At 41.1% G+C, this 13,775-nt stretch overlaps 1 protein-coding gene across 5 annotated transcripts in view; it reads right to left on the bottom strand.

Annotated features, from left to right (window-relative positions):
• Nucleotides 1–13,775, bottom strand: part of wipf3 (WAS/WASL interacting protein family member 3) — a 95,581-nt gene that overhangs the window by 41,078 nt on the left and 40,728 nt on the right. The window lies entirely within an intron of this gene.

Raw genomic sequence — 13,775 nt, 5'->3', positions numbered from 1 at the left:
AGCCATCCGTGGTTTCTTAAACTTTTTTTTTCTCACTTAAATCCACAATTATAAAACACAAAAAGAGAAAGACACAGTCCTTACTTACTTAAAGATGACAGACTAGCCTTTTCAAATCAGGTTAAAGTTTTGAGATATTCAATCTACAGCTACTTTACCAAAAAGTAACTTTCTCCAAAGCATCAGGTTTTGGACAGCTGAGTAATATCAATCTCAATGGTTAGATGCAAAAGCAAACTATTTTCATTATGACAATTAACTTAAAACTAATTTAACAGTATTGCATAATTAATTATGTGTATCCAGATAGAGGAACTTCATTTTAAGCAGCTTGATGTGATTCTGAGTTTCTACATCTGCCCATGTCATATATACTGCAGAGATTCAATGAGTCAAATATGTGGAATTTTATTAACAACCAATTCCATGCACTAACATCACACCTCAGACTTTCAGAAACACTCTGGTCAATATACATTCTTAAATTACTACTATATTGTATACATAGTTAACTGGTTGCCGACCTGACTGACTAGCCAATTTGCTATCTGTCTGCTTACTTATCTGACAAACTGACTGTGTATAGAGTCAGATGGCAACCTTTTGCACTGTGGCACAACATGTTGTGATGTCATCTAGTTGTCCTGATATCTGTGCAATAATACGACATCTCGCTTTCTTGTTTTAAAAAATATAAAAGTTGTTCTGATAAACCCATGCGAGATGCACATCAACATATTATCATTATACATTAAGATATTGCTTTGGTGGAATGACAACAACATAACTAGGTCCAATTCTTATATAATTATTATAAATTAGCTGTGTAACTTCACTCTATTGAGTGACATCTCTTTCTGGATGTATGGATGTCATGCAGATGGATGTGTACTTGCTGTCTGATGTAATACTTTCAGCATTAAGAGTTATCATCCTTTATAACAGATAGGTGATCATGTACAGTTGAACAGTGTCATCTGTTTCACCGTAAGATCTGACTGTTCATTTGGATAATGTCACACAACGTGGCTGGACACAGCGTTGTATTTTTCCATGGACCCATTTGTGTACAGGAAGATCCTGAACTTTGATACTTTGTCCTTATCCAACTTGGGATAACTGCACGCATTGTTGGAGAGAAGGGAGAAAGTGGTAAAATGGAATGATCAATGAGCATCATGAAAATGTGAGTAGATGGTAACAGTGGTTGATGGAAGCATTGTGAGGATACATCTTCCACACATGAGAACTACTAGTTAAGGTAAACTAATGCCTTGAGGATTGGCACATAAAGCTAACATGGCTATCCTGATGAGTAGCTTTGCATTTAATGATCGTTTGATTTGATTTGATTTTTTTACTGCCACGTGTACTAAGGCACAGTGCAAAGTATCGTTTTGTATGTTATCCAGACAAATCATACATCACATAAATACATCTGGGTAACAGAACAGAATGCAGAATATACTGTTACAGAGATGGTGCAGAGAAAGATCAACTCTAATATATGGTATGTCCATTCATTCTTCCCTGTATGAATGGCGTGTTCTGTGAGATCATTTGATTGAGGATAATGAAGAGAGTGGCAGTGTGTTGAATAACCTGGGTGGCACATTGGTTCAGTGGTTAGCACTGCTGCCTAAACGCCACGGGCCCAGGTTCAATTCCAGCCTTGGATGACCATCTACGTGCAGTTTGCATGTTCTCCCTGTGTCTGTGTGGGTTTCCTTCAGGCGTTCCCTTTTCTCGCACAGTCCAAAGATCTGCAGATTAGGTGGATTGGCCATGCATAAATTTGTCTGTGGTGTGCGGGGATGTGCAGACTAGGTGGAATGGCCATGGGAAAAGCATGGTTACAGGGATTGGGTTGGAGTTCTTGGTCTTGGGTTGGCAGATTTACTGGGCTGAATTGTTCTGCAACGTAAGGTTCCTATTGATTCTAACCTAGCTACTGGCCATGCCTTGAATGGATGCACTGGCGTACTTCAGGCTGTTGTCAAACAAATTTGTTGAGGGAACACCAAACATAGTGAGTATGTCGATTAATGTCAGTAATTGTTGCTCTAGTGGTATCTTTGATTCAACTATCAAAAGGAATTTTGTTAAATTAGCTAGTCGCCAGGGTACAGTCATATCCTTGGACTTGGTAAGAATTAGCTGTGATCTTGCAATATGGTTCAAGAGAAACCTCTGACGGAAAGAGATGTACTCTCAATTGTTGAGTTTGATGGAGTTGATATGCTTCCCATGACTTGACTAGCAGAGCCAACAGAGAGATTAATGCAGTTCAGTTAGTAAATATCTAGATGGATTCAAATGCCAATTCCTTGTTTTTTCCCTCCTTGCCCATTTTACCTACGTGCATATTTTTAAGCTTCTCTTAACGTAAAACTTGTGGGATATACCTTTGTTTACCTTTGTAAGCTACATTCTTACAGAGTCCTAGTTTGTCTCTAAAGACCAGAAAGAATGTACTTGCTCAGGAACTTGTTTAATGTATTTAGACCTCCCACTGATACCAGTCATACTGAGCTGTTGCAACCAGATCAGATCAGATGTAGCTTGTAGAATCTGCTGTGCTTGACTGTGACAAAAATGAAGCAGATTGACGTGGTGACTAACTTTGAACATGTTTCAGCAATAGCCTCTTAGGTCCAGTGGAATATCTTCGTTCTTTGTAAAGTGTGGAAGTCTGCTGGAGCATTTTTGGAGCTTTAGGAATAATCAGCTTTGAGCATGCTTCGTATTGTACTTAAAAAACTGTGAACTTGGATATTAATAAGCAGTTGTGAAGACACAATTGTGAGAAGTTAAGAAAGATCATTTGCAATGGTTTGTTGTCCGTATAAGCAATGAAACACTTGCTGAAAAGGTACATGTCGAACTTCAACATTCCAAAAACAGAAGCAAGTAATTCCCATTTGATTTTGGAATAGTTTGCCTGAGCTGTTGTAAGGACTTTAGAGCCAAAAGCATTGGGTTTGTCTTCTCATAGTAGACATATTCTGTGGCCTTTCTGGAATGTATCTACTTGCAAAATTGAAAGCTTGGAGGGATCATAAGATTTAATATTACACATTACATGACATTGAATAAAGTATTTTTGAGAGATTGAAAAATAGCTGCCTTCCTACTACACACATGATGTACCCTTGAGGAGCAATTCTCTTTGCCTTATTGTGTAGGATGTCTTACTTTTTGGTAGCATTAGGTGTAATACTGCTTGGACAACAGATTGAACTGAAGAAATTGATTTGGCTCGTGTTGATTTGACATTTTTTACTGTTGAAGAAAAGACTCAATATTTTTGCCATTGCTATGAACCAATGAAAATGTGTGACCATGCCTATGATTAGTTTCACAGAGACACAATGTCTTCCACACAGACAACCAGGTAGATTCTCTAACACAGGAAAGCAGCAGACAAATTCAACCCAACTAGTCCACATGGGAGATTATACTTCAGCCAAGATTTCTCCCACACCACCAATTCTTCCTCAATTATGCACACATATCAATGTTTCAACCACGCTATATGGCTATGAGTTCAAAATTTTCACCACGCCCCATGCAAAGAAATTCCTCCTAAATTTTTTCTTATAATTGGTAAAACTGTTGTGAAGGGGTGTCATATACTTAACTTTCCCACAATGTTTACAAAATAGAGGAAGCAGAAATGTACTTGCATAAGCAGTGTTACACAGATTTGTGTCAATTCCCTAAAAGTAAGCTGCACGTGTCATTAGTACCATCGAAGTTGCTTGCATATAATCACAGAGAATCAGCATAGTCTGCACTAACCTGAAGAAGTTACCCTCCTCCCTCCGGAGGATGCCTAACCTGAAGAAGTTACCCTCCTCCCTCCGGAATTCTCCAGCATCTGCAGTTCCCATTATCTCTAGTCTGCACTATGTTATGTGAACAAATTTCTGCCCAAGAAGCTTAAAAATCCCAAGTCTGAGCTGGATAAACTAATATAACTGAAGAAGATATGGCTAGGAAAATCTAATACTAAAAAGTAAATGGAGCTGATGGTTTTAAATATCAGCTCTGATATTTAAATGTATTGACTGTCCAATTCTGCTCCTTGGAGTGTTAGAAATGCAGATGACATGTTCCTGCTCCTTAGATAGCCTACACCTGCTCCTATGTTTTTAAATTTCTTAGTGTAGATACCAAGTAAATCTAAAAATACGGGAACAGTATAGGAAGGTAGAAGATAAGTTATGGTCTTAATGAATAATGGAACAGGCTTGATGGGTTGAATAGCTACTCCAGTTTCTTAAAATATCTCGCTGATTATTGTACCCAGCTCTTATCTATTGGAATGAATAGGTGCAGCACCCAACCCAGCTGAGCTCTGTAATGGACAGCAACAGTTTCATCCTGCTCAATGGCCTTTTCCTCCTCCTTCTCGTAAGACTATTGCCATTCCCCAGTTCCTCAGCATCCAGCAAATCACGTCAGTGCCTACACAGCACAGCATGCCAGGATGATGCAGCACATTCTGTCCAGACTAAAGAGACACCCAGACCAGTCGAAGCAAGGGGATCAAATTCTCAGGAGTTCTATACTCCATCCTGGACCTGGTCGAAGCATGGGTGGCTTTAAACTTCCCCTCTAAATCAGTCAGGAGGTTGTGAAATAATGTCATGAACCATGGTCTTAGTGGGCATACGTTGTCCCAATAACCAACTTTTTAACGCACCTGAACATTCAAATCCACCAAGTATGCAAGAGTACCCCAGAAAGGAGGAGTCATTTCAACTGCCAGTTGAGCAGGTACTACCTCCATGAAGTGGTAATGGTGATCACAGATCTCTTGATAAATTCTGCAACATTGTGAGACAACCCTCTCATTGCCACATGGGTATACTCGATGTAGGGGGAGCCAGTCATGTTCCCTAATCTCACTGTGCAGGCTGCAGCACTGACCTTGTCATGGAGGAACAAACTAGCAATGGATGGCATGAGTCTCTGTCCTGATGTATTTTGGATGCATGACGGAAAGATCCCACACAGGTCACCCATTGTTCTCTCGACAAAGCCAGTAGTGTAGACTTTCAGAATGGCACAGACTGTACAGCTGCAGGCGGAGTAGATAGCCTCCCACTTCTGCAGCCCTCAGGTCCTGCTCCACCATCCAGCACATTTCCACCTCCGTGTCCCGTGACATATGGAGCCACCAACTGGCACTGCGCCTTGTTCATCCCCAGGAAACAGAGTTGATGCTTGAGCACACCATGCATCCTATCCGGCCACACAGCTGCAAGTGAGCTGGCTGTTCCTCATCCTCCCTGCGTCAAGGCTGCTGCTGTTCCTGAACCTGCCATCAGCACTGGCCCTCCTACATCTGCGTCACCTTCTTAGGAAAGCAGCCACAGCGACAAACATTCCAACGTGCCAGCAGAGACCCAGGACTTTCAGTGGAAATTATCAAAAAATGGGATATGGAGGACAAAGAAAGTTTCTTAGATCTCAGAACAGTCCCTGGTGGCATACCAAGCAGATGAGAACTGAGCACACTTCACCCAACAACGAGACGGACTTGCTGCACTTTAATAACAAGAGACATTGTTATCATCTATCCACATTCAGATTCAGCATGTGCAGTAACTTGGAAGCTGTCACACTGATAAAGTGACAATGCAATGTCATCGAGAAGGTAGTGCCTGCAAAGCTCCAACATGAGTTGAACACCAGACCCACACACAGTCAACTTTTGACTGCATTCACTACAGCTTATCTGCAGTGATTGTAATGAGGTCAGCCAGGTGGACCTCATAGAATATGGGTTCCCTGACAAATTAACAGCTCCAATCTGGCTGACGGTTATAAACAGGGGTGCCAGAGATTCTGTTCCCTCTGACAGCTAGGTCTGAAGAACATGGAGTAGTGTCAATGATTCTTCACATGTAAATAAAGGATGACTTGGTGACGGGATGCCAGCCTCTGTGAAGTTATTTCAGTGGCAATGACCAAAAAGCAAGTTTCTGAAGAAAGTCACACACAACAGTCATATTTGAATTGGGGAAGCATTTTTAGGATCATGCTATTTTTTGGCGAAATTTGACTCCTTCAATCCTGCCATCAAAGACTGGGTCCATTATGTGGAAAGAAGTTCAATTTGCAAGCACCAGTGGCATGTTGTAAGCTGCCTTTGACCAGCATCTGACCCCAAAGCACCTTTACTTTGTGTGCATAGTGAACGGAGGATAAAATAATTGGAAATTAAATGTAGTTGGGCCTTGCAAATGGCTGTTTCACGTATTAGTTGCTACAATGTCCTAACATCCATCAAACATTTATTCTGCACTTTCCCCATCAAAGTGACACTTACTCTGCCCACCCTAAGCCTTATCCCAGCTATTTACTGGTAGCACTTCACATCTAGAGAATGGAAAGCGATGACAGGGAAGGCAACTCACAGTGGACACCATTGGCAATATACCAAGACTGGTTGCCAGGTAACCTTCAAAAGCCAACATGTCCCTTATCTTTCGCACAACCCCAACAGCCTCTTTCCATCCATAGGCTCCCTACACGAAGGCCCACCACATTAAACTTCACCTATAACTGTCATCTCTACCCTCTAAACCCTAGAATTACACTTTAATGATGTCCACTTGCTCCTCTATGCTCTCCCTTCCCATGTGGAGGCCCTGGTGGTCACTGTCTTACTGTCCTCTTTTCACAGCCTTGTGTGTCCTCCAATGCTGTTTGGTACACCCCATCATAAATCTTGAGTTTTATGCCATAACCACCCTTGCCCCAATTTCTACAAATGTCTCCAGTAATCCCACTCTCCTAGCCAAGCCTTGACCCTCTCATCCATTCTGGCAATGATCCCCTGCTGCCCCTTCTTAAACCCTACTGAAAGGTCAACAGACAGATCTCCAGGACAGTATTTTCTCCAGACCTTTGGCTGACATCAACAAACTGCCCTTGGACTATCATTCTCCAAATGGACATGCCACCTTCCCCCTCTGAGCCTACTGGCTGACACCAAACCCTCTGATCCTAGCCCCTCTACACATCATCCTTAAGAGTTTCTGTAAGATCCCAAGACACACCATATTAAACCTTAAATTATCCTCAGACTGAATGGCAGAGGGAATTTGGTAGGAAGAGCACAAAGTGTCAACAATGTGACATCCAACCACATATGGACAGTTGCTCCCAGGCTCTGTCAGTACCAGACTGTCCCCATCAGCATCTCCCACCACACCCAGGATAGGGAGGCGTTACAAACTTCACTCCTTGATGCCTCCAACCCTACTCATTGTCTTCATGTCAACCCCTATTCTACTTGTCAATGCTCCTGACCCCATCCTCACCCTTCTCCAATCCCTCATCCACTCACTGATTTCCCTGATACCACTCTTTGCCTTCTCTCCTTTGCCACTCATTTTCCCTCCGTGAGTAAAATGCTGTAATCATGCAGTCCAATCCTTGCTTCTAAGAAGGACAACACAGAAGTAAGATTATTTAACTCATATTTTATAAGGTAAGCCAACTAAATGTGCAACAGCATAGTAAATAGTGCTTAACTCACATTAAATCAGAGAAAATATTCTCTTTTTGCGTGGGAAATAGAGGTGCCATAGTGTATTTTAAACCCCTTTGCCAGGACAGGGCAAGGAACAACTTCCAAACATAATAATTGTACGATCTGCTTTGTGGAAGTTTAGAAGCAAGCACTAACGATCGTGATAATTTATTGCTCAAGGGCAACTTTCACACATGCCTAAAGATCAACCTTTCAGCAACAATTATTGTTTCTACTGCATCAATTGACTCCTAATTTACTGCTTAAACATGAACATTCATCAAATTAAAATGTAATGGTTGTGGTTTGTATTTATCAATATTTACCAATATTATGTCAATTAATTGTTTAAAGTTAGTTAAAGTTAAAGTTTGGATTCTTTTCCTTATTCATTCATGGGATGAGGACGTTGCTGGCCAGGCAGCATTTATTGCCCATCCCTAATTGCCCAGAGGGCAGTTAAGAGTCAATTACATTGCTGTAAGTCTGGATACACATGTGGGCCAGACCAGGTAAGGATGGCAGTTTCCTTCCCTAAAGGACATTAATGAACCAGATGGGTTTTTCCCCAACAATCAACAATGGATTTATGGTCATCATTAGACTTTTAATTCCAGATATTTATTGAATTCAAATTCCACCATTTGAACATTATCTGGGTCTCTGAATTAACAGTCCAGTGATAACACCACAAGCCACTGCCTCCCAAATAGCTGCATATAGGTTTTGATCTCCATGTAAAAGGAAGATAAGAACATTAGAACTAGGAGCAGGAGTAGGCCATCTGGCCCCTCGAGTCTGCCCTGCCATTCAATAAGATCATGGCTGATCTTTCTGAGACTCAGCTCCACTTACCCGCCCATTCACCATAACCCTTAATTCTTTCACTGTTCAAAAATTTATCCAGCCTTGCCTTCAACACATTCAGCGAGATAGCTTCAACCGCTTCACTGGGCAGGGAATTCCAGATTCACAACCCTTTGGGTGAAGAAGTTCCTCCTGAACTCAGTCCTACATCTGCTTCCCTTCATTTTGAGGCTATGCCCCCTCGTCCTAGATTTACCTGCTAGTGGAAACAACCTCCCTGCCTCTACCTTTATCTATTCCCTTCATAATTTTATATGTTCCTGTAAGATCTCCGCTCATTCTTCTGAATTCCAATGAGTATAATCCCACCCTACTCAGTCTCTCCTCATAATCCAACCTTGCCAACTCTGGAATCAACCAAGTGAATCTCCTCTGCACACCCTCCACTGCTAGTATATCCCTTCTTAAGGCAGGAGATCAAAACTGCACACAGTACTCCAGGTGTGGCCTCACCAGACCATATACCGGTGCAGCATAGCCTGTTTTTAAACTCCATCCCTCTAGCAGTGACAGACAAAATTCCATTTGTCTTTTTAATTACCTGCTGCACCTGCAATCCTATTTTTAGCGATTCATGCGCAAGGACACCCAAGTCCCTCTGCCTAGCAGTGTGATGCAATTTTTTACCGTTTAAAACATTGTCCATTTTGCTGTTATTCCTACCAAAATGGATGACCTCAACTTTATCATCATTGTACTCCATCTGCCAGACCTTTGCCCACTCAATTAAACTATTTATATCCTTTTGTAGACCTTCAGTGCCTTCTGCACACTTTGCTCTACCACTCATCTTAGTGACATCTGCAAACTTTGACACAGCACACTCAGTCCCCAACTCCTAATCATCTATGTAAATTGTTAACAATTGCAGTCCCAACACTGATCCCTGAGGCACACCACTAGCCACTGACCGCCAACCAGAAAAACACCCATTTACCCTACTCTTTGCTTTCTAAATGTCAACCAATCCTCTATCCATGCCAAAACATTACCTGTAATACCGTGCAACTTTATCTTTTATAGCAGCCTTTGGTGTGGCACCCTGTTAATTGCCTTCTGGAAATCCAGATACACCACATCTACAGGTTCCCCATTGTCCACCATACAAGTAATGTCCTCAAAGAATTCCACTAAATTAGTTAAACATGACCTACCCTTCATGAACCCATGCTAGGTCTTCCCAATGGGAGAACTTATATCTAGATGTCTTGCTATTTCTTCCTTAATGATAGATTCAAGCATTTTCCTCACTACTGAAGTTAAGCTAACTGGCCTATAGTTACCTTTTTTTTGTCTACTTCCCTTTTTAAACAGTGGCGTCACATTGGCTGTTTTCCAAACTGTGGGAATCAACCCAGAGTCCAGTGAATTTTGGTAAATAATTACTAGAGCATTTGCTATTTCCCCCATCACCTCTTTTAGTACCCTGGGATGCATTTCATCAGGGCCAGGAGACTTGTCTACCTTTAGACCCCATTAGCTTGCCCAGCACTGCTTCCTTAGTGATAATGATAGTTTCCAGGTCCTTACCTCCTATAACTTTCTTGCCATCAGTTTTCAGCATGTTATTTGTGTCTTCCACTGTGAAGACCGACATAAAATAACTGTTTAATGTCTTGGCTATATCCTCATTCCCCGTTATTAAATTGGCCTTCTCATCCTCTAAAGGACCAATATTTACCTTCGCCACTGTTTTACAATTTTCATATTTATAGAAACTTTTGCTGCCTGTTTTTGTATTTTGAGTTGGTTTACTCTCATAATCTATCTTACTCTTCTTTATAACTTTTTTTTGTGGCTTTCTGTTGGCCTATAAAAATTTCCCAGTCTACTGGTTATCCACTAATCTTTGCTTTTTTGTATTTTCTTTTAATCTGATACTTTCCTTTATTTCCATAAACATCCATGGCTGACTGTTTCATTTCCTACAGTTCTTCCTTATCACTGGAATATACTTCTGTTTTGAAAGTCCTCCACTGTTCCTCAATTGGCCCACCATAAAGTTTTTGCTCCCATTTTACCTTAGCTAACTCCTCCCTCATCCCATCATAGTCTCCTTTGTTTAAGTACAGGACATTGGTACAGGATTTAACCTTCTGACGGTCCATCTGTATTTTAAATTCGACCATACTGTAATCGCTCCTTCCGAGAGGATCCCTAACTGTGAGATCATTAATTATTCCTGTCTCATTACACAGGACTAGATCCAGGATAGCTTGCTCCCTTGCAGGTTCCATTACATATTGTTGAAGGAAATTATCGCAGATGCATTCTATGAACCCCTCCGCAAGGCTGCCATGACCAACGTGGTTTGACCAATCGATATGTAGATTTAAAATACCCCATGATAATTGCTGTACCATTTTTACATGCATCAGCTATTTCTATGTTTATTGCCTGCCCCACCACGATGTCATTATTTGGTGGCCAAGAGACCATACCTATCAGTGACTTCTTCTCCCTGCTACTCTTAATTCCCACCCAAGTGGATTCAAGCTTTTGTTCAGTAGAACCTATATCATCTTTCACTACTGCCCTGATATTGTCCTCAAAAATTAGAGCAACACCACCTCCCTTACCTTCTTGTCTGTCCTTCTGAACAGTTTGATACCCCTGGATACTAAACTCCCAGTCATAGCCATCCTGCAACCGTGTCTCTGTAATAGCCACCAAATTATACCCATTTGCCATGATTTGCGCCGTCAACTCATCCACCTTGTTTTGGATGCTCCGAGCATTCAGATAAAGTGCCCTAATGCCAGGTTTTGCACCTTCTTTTTGGGTCCTATTACCTCATTTACTAACAGCTCTTAAGTGCCCCTTCCCTTTAACTTTTTTTCCTAATTTTCAATGGAGTTGAAGCTTCCTCGTCACCAGCTAACCTGCTGCTTTGCTTTCAAATAACTGCTATACTCCCTGTATGCTCACTCCTCCCTTCCCCCTACTTACTAGCTTGACGTCCTATTGACCACCTTGTTTACCCTTTTCGCCAGGACACTGGACCGGGCCCTGTTCAGGTGGAGTCCATCCCGGTGGTATAGATCCCTCCTGTCCCAGAACTGATGTCAGTGCCCCATGAAAAGGAAACCCTCTTTCCCACACCACTCTTTTCAATTTTAAGTCTCTTTTAAGAGACGGAAAGTTTGATAATGCACTTGTGTGCCTTTCTGCAGCCATGATTTTTAAAACAGTTTGTGAGAGAAGTTCCTGGACAGTTTGGTGCTTAGTGTTTGCATTATGAGTGTTCTATAACCAAAGACACTAGATATTGGAAAGGCATTAGCTTGCTTTCAATTTAGAAGAATCACAAATTTATTTGTTTTTGCGAAGGGGAAAACCCCATAGAATGGAAAGGTTTCAGTTGACAGTTCTGTGAAAAGGAAGTGGATATGTTGTCTTGCTCTGGTCTCCGTGATCAGTATTATTGCAGGTTTTAATAACTGGGTGTTCACTGCCTCATGGGTTTAGTCCAAGAGATACCCAAGAAGTGACATTTTTATCTGGAATGTTGGTATGCTTGTTGGAGCATGCACAGTGATGAGTTTGGTTATTCTGAAACACCAAGTAAGTTTTAACCAGATTAGCCAAAGCCTGATTTCATAAACTAATCTGTTGAGTGACTAAAATCTTCTTGCCACTTACAATTTTGATCATTTCAATTCATTCTGTAGCTTTTTTTTGTTTTAAATCTTGGGTTGTTTTAATTTAATTATAAGTCTAGCCTTTGTCAGTGGATATATTTTACTCTTTCATATCTGTTCGAATGACTGACCACCTTCTCAAAGTACTTTCCTTTTATGGTTTCTATCAAGTCTGGGTCTCTTTCACTGGTTGCTTCAACAGTCGCCTGATTTCTACCATGTGAGTTCTTTCACCACAGCATCATTTGTAACATTTATCTCTGAACAGACTACCTCCTGTGCAGCTCTCCAAGCTCGCTGTGCATCTCCACTGATTTTTGCAGGACTGACATTTTCTCCAGCAACGCTTTGAGCTCAAACCAGTGTTTCTGTGGCGGTTCCCACACACCTGATCGTTTGTGTGTGTGAGTTGTTGCAAATCTTCTTGGTAACTGACAATCATGTTATTGTCTCATCAATCCAGAGTTAGTAGCTCTTTCTGATTCCGATTTTTCTTTTACAGCCGTTCAAGTGGAGGTATCCCTTAAAGACCTTATCAGCTCAGAGATGGTATTCTGAAGTTTTGATGTGACCCGAGCCTTTGCCTCAAACTTTCATTTCTTTCTCCATTGGTAAGATTAGGAAACAATGGATGAGTAAAGATAGTGAAGTTTTAGTTAAAAATAATAGAAGAATCATACATTCGATATGGACAGCTGGAATCACCTGAACCACTTGAAGAGTATAGAGAGAGTAGGGGCATTCTTGAGAAAGAAATCAGGAAAGCAAAGAGGGGATATGAGATATGCCTTCGCAGATAAGGATGTAGATGTGTATTTGTAGAATTTGTTTGAATTAACAGTGAGAGCAACTAGTCAGAGAGAGTAGGTAGGACCCCTTAAAGATCAGCAAGGTTGTCTTTGTGTTAAATTTCAAGAGATGGAGAGTTTTCAATGAATATTTCGCTTCAGTTTTTACTACGGACAAAAAAAAAATTGGAGGCTACAAAATTCAGGGAAATAACTATTGATGTTTTGAAAACAATTCACATTACAGAAGAGGAAGTGCTGGCGGTCTGAGAAAAAAGGCAGATAAATCTCCAGGACCTGATCAAGGGTATCCCAGGCCATTGTGGAAAGTTAAGGAGGAAATTGTGAGGGCCCTAGCAGAATTATTTGTATCATCTATAAAAGGCAGGTGAAGTACCTGAGGACCAGAGTGTGGCTAATGTTGTGCCATTGTTTAAGAAAGCCTATAAAAGGAGAAGCCTGGAAGCTATAGACCTGTGAGTCTGACTTCAATGGTGCATTAGTTGTTGGAGGGGATTCTGAAACACTTAGTGACTGTAATGTTTAACTTTTAACTTTATTCCTTATTTCTTTCTACCTTGTTCTTAAGCTTTTGTACCAAGGTACTGGTATCCGAGATGATGCTGTGTGTGGCAACACTGAAAACTTTTCACTGTACTCTATGCTTTTGTACTTGAGTACATGTGATGATAAAGTCTAAATCAGAAAAATTGATTGAAAGCTGGATATTTCCACTGTGCATGCAGAAGATCACATCTTCCATATATCTTCTTATGTTTGTGTGTTTTAGGGACAAAGGTAACCATTGAGTTTGTACCCGGGATCTGTAAGTTTCAACAACCTGTGAGGAAAGTTTGTACTTGTATCCATCTTTCAGTAGTTCTTTGACTGTAAATCATTGTCTAGCAAACCTTTCAGGAAAGCCTCCAT

The sequence above is a fragment of the Stegostoma tigrinum genome, chromosome 2 (genome assembly GCF_030684315.1).
Source record: "Stegostoma tigrinum isolate sSteTig4 chromosome 2, sSteTig4.hap1, whole genome shotgun sequence".
Lineage (NCBI taxonomy): Eukaryota > Metazoa > Chordata > Chondrichthyes > Orectolobiformes > Stegostomatidae > Stegostoma > Stegostoma tigrinum.
The sequence above is the reverse complement of the archived record's forward strand: the minus strand, read 5'-3'. Positions and strand labels throughout refer to the sequence as shown.